The sequence below is a fragment of the Notothenia coriiceps genome, unplaced genomic scaffold, assembly GCF_000735185.1.
Source record: "Notothenia coriiceps isolate Sejong01 unplaced genomic scaffold, NC01 NC01_scaffold00018996, whole genome shotgun sequence".
Classification (NCBI taxonomy): Eukaryota; Metazoa; Chordata; class Actinopteri; order Perciformes; family Nototheniidae; genus Notothenia; species Notothenia coriiceps.
Genome location: NW_011351697.1, coordinates 974,946 through 980,486, shown reverse-complemented (window position 1 = coordinate 980,486; position 5,541 = coordinate 974,946). Strand labels below are relative to the sequence as shown.

Sequence of the window (5,541 nt, the reverse complement as noted above, 5' to 3'; positions counted from 1 at the left end):
CGTATATTCCGCACGGCGTGTTCTCAAGACATATTCTTTTTTAACATTTTCAACATGGTGGATAAATCCTTATATGCTCCCGGCAACACAATGAACGTCAACTTTGCCTCCTCATTACACTCACCCCTACTTTTAGTGGGAACAATGAGTCTGCGTCTTTGATGAACACAGGAATAAACGCAGATCATCCTCTGGCTGCAGCCTTTACCGGTACTTGCTTTTGATCAAAGTCAATGCGGAAAACCTGCACTCACACAGGTAGGTGGAGGTGAAGGGAATGAGCACTTTTACAGCCTTTTTGGCGAGGTGGGGGAACTCGGTCTCCACAGACAGCCACAAGTGGGCAAGTGTCACTTTACTCGTCTTTTTCTCGTTCTTTTGTGTCTCACGCTGCGCCTCCCCTGAAGCTCTCTGGCGCCCCCCAGGGGAGGCGCTCCTCACACTTTGAAAACCGCTGAGCTAGATAAAACGTTACAAAAACAGTATAATAATAATTCATAGTTATTCAGTTCATTAAACTTAAAATAATATTCAATTGGCTCACCAAGCCATAATTCATTACCATAAAAGAATGTGCCTAAATGGCTCTTACAATGTGTATTACATTTAGACACTGAATATGTTGTACCTTTTGTTTTTCACAGAGTGTCTGCCACAGAACTTAACGGTGAGATTTCTTTATTTTTGCTCAATATGTTTTCATTTTTATCTTACATTTGTTGCTCATGAATTCATTGTTTGAGATGGTTTGTTTTGTGATATTCTTTCAAAGTCATTCATTCCTTAAATCTTTCTTTTACAGTGCCCAGATATCAAGTACAACAGTAAGAGCTCTTCACTTTAAAGTCTTATTGTACTTCTTACATTACTGTGAGTGCGTTTAGAGATAAATTGTTATATTTCTGCTGTTTGACAGGTACGCACATCTGCAAAGGAGTTGACAGGTAGGAAGGAAGCTGTCATTATTTTCATCCAAAATTACAACAAGTCTTTGAATAACCTCAAATCTGACATTTAACTTCTTGTGTTTTCACAGCTCTGCCCTGCACTCTCACTTGAACTCATCTAAAGGTGTTTCCTGCAATTTCACCCTGGAGGCGTATGCATGTGCACAGGTGACCATTTTAAAGTCAGAGTGGAAATGCAAAGGTTGATTTCTGAGAGGGTTTTTTTGTATGCATCGTGCCGCCTGTTTGGATCAATTACAAGACAAGATCAGATTTAAACACAATTTGGAAATAGAAGTGTTAGAATAGAAACACAAGGAAATAAATAAGTACAGGTTCATGGAAAAAGGTTACAAATCAAACGGTATTACTTTACTTAGATAGTCTGCCTACAAATAGTTTTAGAGAGTATGTGGAACTGTTTACAACAAACTTTACTAATGCTAATGTATATAGCATATTCTTAAAATGTGTATTTGTACATTAATTTACACATTAACTTATGTATATCTACAGACTATAAAAAGAGCAAATAGACAAACAATTACAATACAAGCAGTATAAAAACAGTGCCCTTAATCACAGTTAGTCAAACTCTTGAATTAGCTAAAGTATAAGTAGAGTACTATGATAATACCCCAAATAACCAGCCCCCCCCTACCTCACCGACCTGATCCACCACCACACCCCTTCCCGCAGCCTTTGTTCATCAGAAGCGAACCTCCTCTCTATCCCCACACGAACCAAGCTCCGAAGCTGGGGGGACAGAGCCTTCTCCATCGCTGCCCCCACCCTCTGGGGGGACAGAGCCTTCTCCATCGCTGCCCCCACTCTCTGGGGGGACAAAGCCTTCTCCATCGCTGCCCCCACCCTCTGGGGGGACAGAGCCTTCTCCATTGCTGCCCCCANAAATGGCTTTTGGCTTTTATCCAGTCTAATCAAAGTCCTTGTTACCTCATCCCCTGCCCAAACACACACACACACCAGAGTCCTGCACGGGTCTGATTTTCAAGACCCGCTCAAAATCAGACCCGTGCAGGACTCTGGTGTGTGTGTGTGTTTGGGCAGGGGATGAGGTAACAAGGACTTTGATTAGACTGGATAAAAGCCAAAAGCCATTTTTTCGGCTGCGCCTGCTCCCATCATAATCCTCTTCATGCTCTTGGGTTACTAAACAGATGCATACTGCCAAATGTAACCACATTTGGCAGTATGCATCCTTTATTATTTTCCCTCCCTGCTTTCCTCCTCTTGGGCAATTAGAGGAACCAGAGCTAGCAAGCCAGAGGATAGCCATTATGTCGTGTTGTGTGTATACCCATGTGATGTGCTTTAGGGCAAAAAGGGAGAAACCATTTTCTCTTCCAACAGCAACAGGAATGGATCAAAGTAATTGGACAGTTTTGTTTACACCTGGGCAGTGCAAAGCTTTATGTGCTTATAAGTGTACGTGTATTTGTGTGTGTTTGTGTGCTTTCTATGCCCCCCAGACCAAAAACGCTTTGCATACAACAGCACACATCTTTTCAAACACACACACACACACACACACACACACACACACACACACACACACACACACACACACACACACACACACACACACACACACACACACAATCAGTAAAAAATGTCTCTACATTAGTGTTGAATAAAACATGGTAGTAAAAGTGTGTCAAAGTCTCAGGGCAGAGGGAGCAAGATGGAGGGTTTCTGCTCCAATATAATATCAGAAAGGAAGTGTGCATGTGCCTTCCTGTAAGGGCAAGGCAAAGATGTTACAGAGAGCAGTCTGGGTGTTTTGTTGCTTTGCTGCTCTGTTCTCATCTCTAGTATCTCACAGGCTTTTTAGTTAACTTCCTTTCGGCCTCATTCTCAGTCTGTCTGGCTGTCTGTGTTGCTTTTCCTCCCACTCATTACAATCTGCTGTATCTGCGCTCAAAAGCCTCTACTAGTCGCACACACAAGACACACCTAATTAACGTAGACCACAGTACACCCATCTCTTGCAAGGGGGAGGATAGCAAAATAAATGAGAGAACAAGGGTAATGGATGGGAGAGGAGTGGAGGAGGAAATTAGTAAATGGACAGAGGAGGTTATTACAGGGTGTGATCAAAAGAGGGACAGAAAAGAGGAGCAGGCATAACAGAAATGTATGAGCTGCTCCACTGATCAGCCGGCCGATACTGATCGCTCTGATTGTGGCAAATTGAATCCCTTCTGAACTTTTCCGCATTTTTTTGTGTCCGATGATAACATTCGCTGATGGAAAGATATTGAGCTTAATCCATTCTTTTATCTCTCCTATTACTGTAGTTACTTTTGGGGAAACTGGAACGACATATAAAATACACACACACACACACACACACACACACACACACACACACACACACACACACACACACACACACACACACACACACACACACACACTGACCACAGAGAAAGCTGTCGTTAATCTGTGTGGTTCTTCTATTGATTGATGTGATGAAGGTTGTTTTGCATCTAATTCACATTAGACAAACACCAACGGGGTATTTCTGTACTTGTGAGGACCCTCATAAACATAGCCCATTTCCTAACACCTTACCCTAACCTTAAAGGGTAACACCATTAATTTTGCACTCTAAGTCTATTACCATCTCTTTGGAAGCACTACTGTGAATGTAAAAAAAAACATTGTAATAAGTATTTTGTCGCCCAAGAGGGAGCTGCACAAAATCTGCAAAATTGCTTCTTCACTTGGACATTATTCAGAGCAGAAGACTACAAGTTTGAAAAATATAAAAAATAAACTGTTGGTGTGGGTTCAGAAATAAGTGAGCTCCAAATGTCAGATTTAGGATATCAGCTTGAAGTTGAGTCTACATTTCATCACTTGAGATGCATTGCTGGTACTATAGGAACTTGATTTCAACAAAAAGGAACAACGCATGTACAAAAATAAAATCTTTATCCCAGTTTCTGCTGCATCGAATTTAGACCCTTTTTAAAAATGTGTCCATCACAAGTGTTCATATGAGTGCAATGCTAAATGGGTGGAGTAATCTAAGCCCTAACCCATAAATACCAGCTGCCTAGCCCTGAATTAAACCTTAACCTAATTCTCACCTCTTAAACGTCTTAACTTCTTAGAGCCAGGTTTTTACCAAACGGCCATTTTGAAGGTCCCACCCAATTACTACATTTTTCAAAATGATCTCACTTCCAAGGTCTAACACTCAAATAAGTCAAGACAAAAAAATACATACAAGCAAACATACACACACAAAGACTTAAAAACACATGTTCAGACATCGTGTCTCCTCTCATGCAAGCCTTGATGCCCGTGAAATACATTTTCAGTTTAATAACATTGAATATTGTGCCTCCAGATCAATTTAATTGCAATCAAACACGCTCCCTCCTTCTCGTTCATGTGTTGGGAGGAGCCGGCGTGTTGTTGTGGAGAAGTAATTATTTGCTTGGCCAGTCTGAGCCTGCTTTGAGTCTCAAGGACGGACTCGCCTGCAGCTACAGTACCAACCAACACTGCGATCACAAAACGGAAATTGGCAGTGAGGGTGTGTAAAAGCGTGTGTGTGTTTTGTTTTTCTGTGTGTACGCTGAAGGGGCCGTGACTTGAATCACGGTGTGTCCTTGTGTTTTTTGTGTGTATGCATGCAGAATGTATAGTGTGGCTCATATCTTTCAGAGCTGTGTTGGTATGTGTGTGTGTGGGCATATACTCGCGTCGGGATGTGTGTATGCCTGTGAGCCTGTGTAGAGCAATGGCTCGTTCCTGCAGGTCTCCACCTTAGGGAATCACAGCCCCACCATAACGTATACACACACACACATACAAACACACACACACACACACACACACACACACACACACACACTCTTTTGTCACAATATAAAAACTGGGATGGGGAGCAGGAAATTGAGGTTGGAAAGGAGATTGGGGAGAAACTGGGAGCGTGTGGGTGGGGAGGAAGGAAGGGAAGAGAAGGTTTCAAAACAGCACAATGTGGGGAAGACAGAAAGAAGGAAGAGAGAGGAAATATAAAGAGCTAGAAAGATAGAGATTGGAAGGAGGCCAATTGAGGAAGAACATCTGTCATGAGAGATGAACTGATCATCACGGAAGGGCCAGACAGATAATGTTTCACTTTCTGGCCCAATAAAATATGTTTTTACGACGGCTTTCCCCAGTTGACTGCTACCTGTTTTTATATGGCTCTGTATTTGCATTTATGTGTGTGTGGGTGGTACAGCGTATTCAAAACATGCATGCTGCCATTTGTGTGACGTGTGCTGGTGTCCATGCATGTGTGAATGTCCATAAACAGGATGATTATTGAGTGTAAAGTGTGTGTGAAAAGGATTTCATGGTGTCATTTTCTTTGGTGTGTTTTTCTGAGTTTCTGTGTGTGTGGGTGCATCCAGTGTGGTGTGCAGCTGTAAAGCTGTGCCAGAGAGTTTTGAGTGATTGCCTTGGACTACCACAGCCAAGAGACCAATAACAGGAGGCGGCTCAAGAAGGCTCCTGCCAAGTGACCAATGATTAGATCCAACAGAAGGACACCAGAGCTGAATGGCCCGTC

At 42.5% G+C, this 5,541-nt stretch overlaps 1 long non-coding RNA gene across 1 annotated transcript; it reads left to right on the top strand.

Annotated features, from left to right (window-relative positions):
* Positions 1-801: 801 nt before the first annotated feature.
* On the top strand, positions 802-1,114 carry LOC104951362 (uncharacterized). The gene is made up of 3 exons (XR_799017.1): positions 802-824; positions 917-944; positions 1,037-1,114. It is a non-coding gene; the product is annotated as an uncharacterized lncRNA (long non-coding RNA).
* The last annotated feature ends 4,427 nt before the right edge of the window (positions 1,115-5,541 follow it).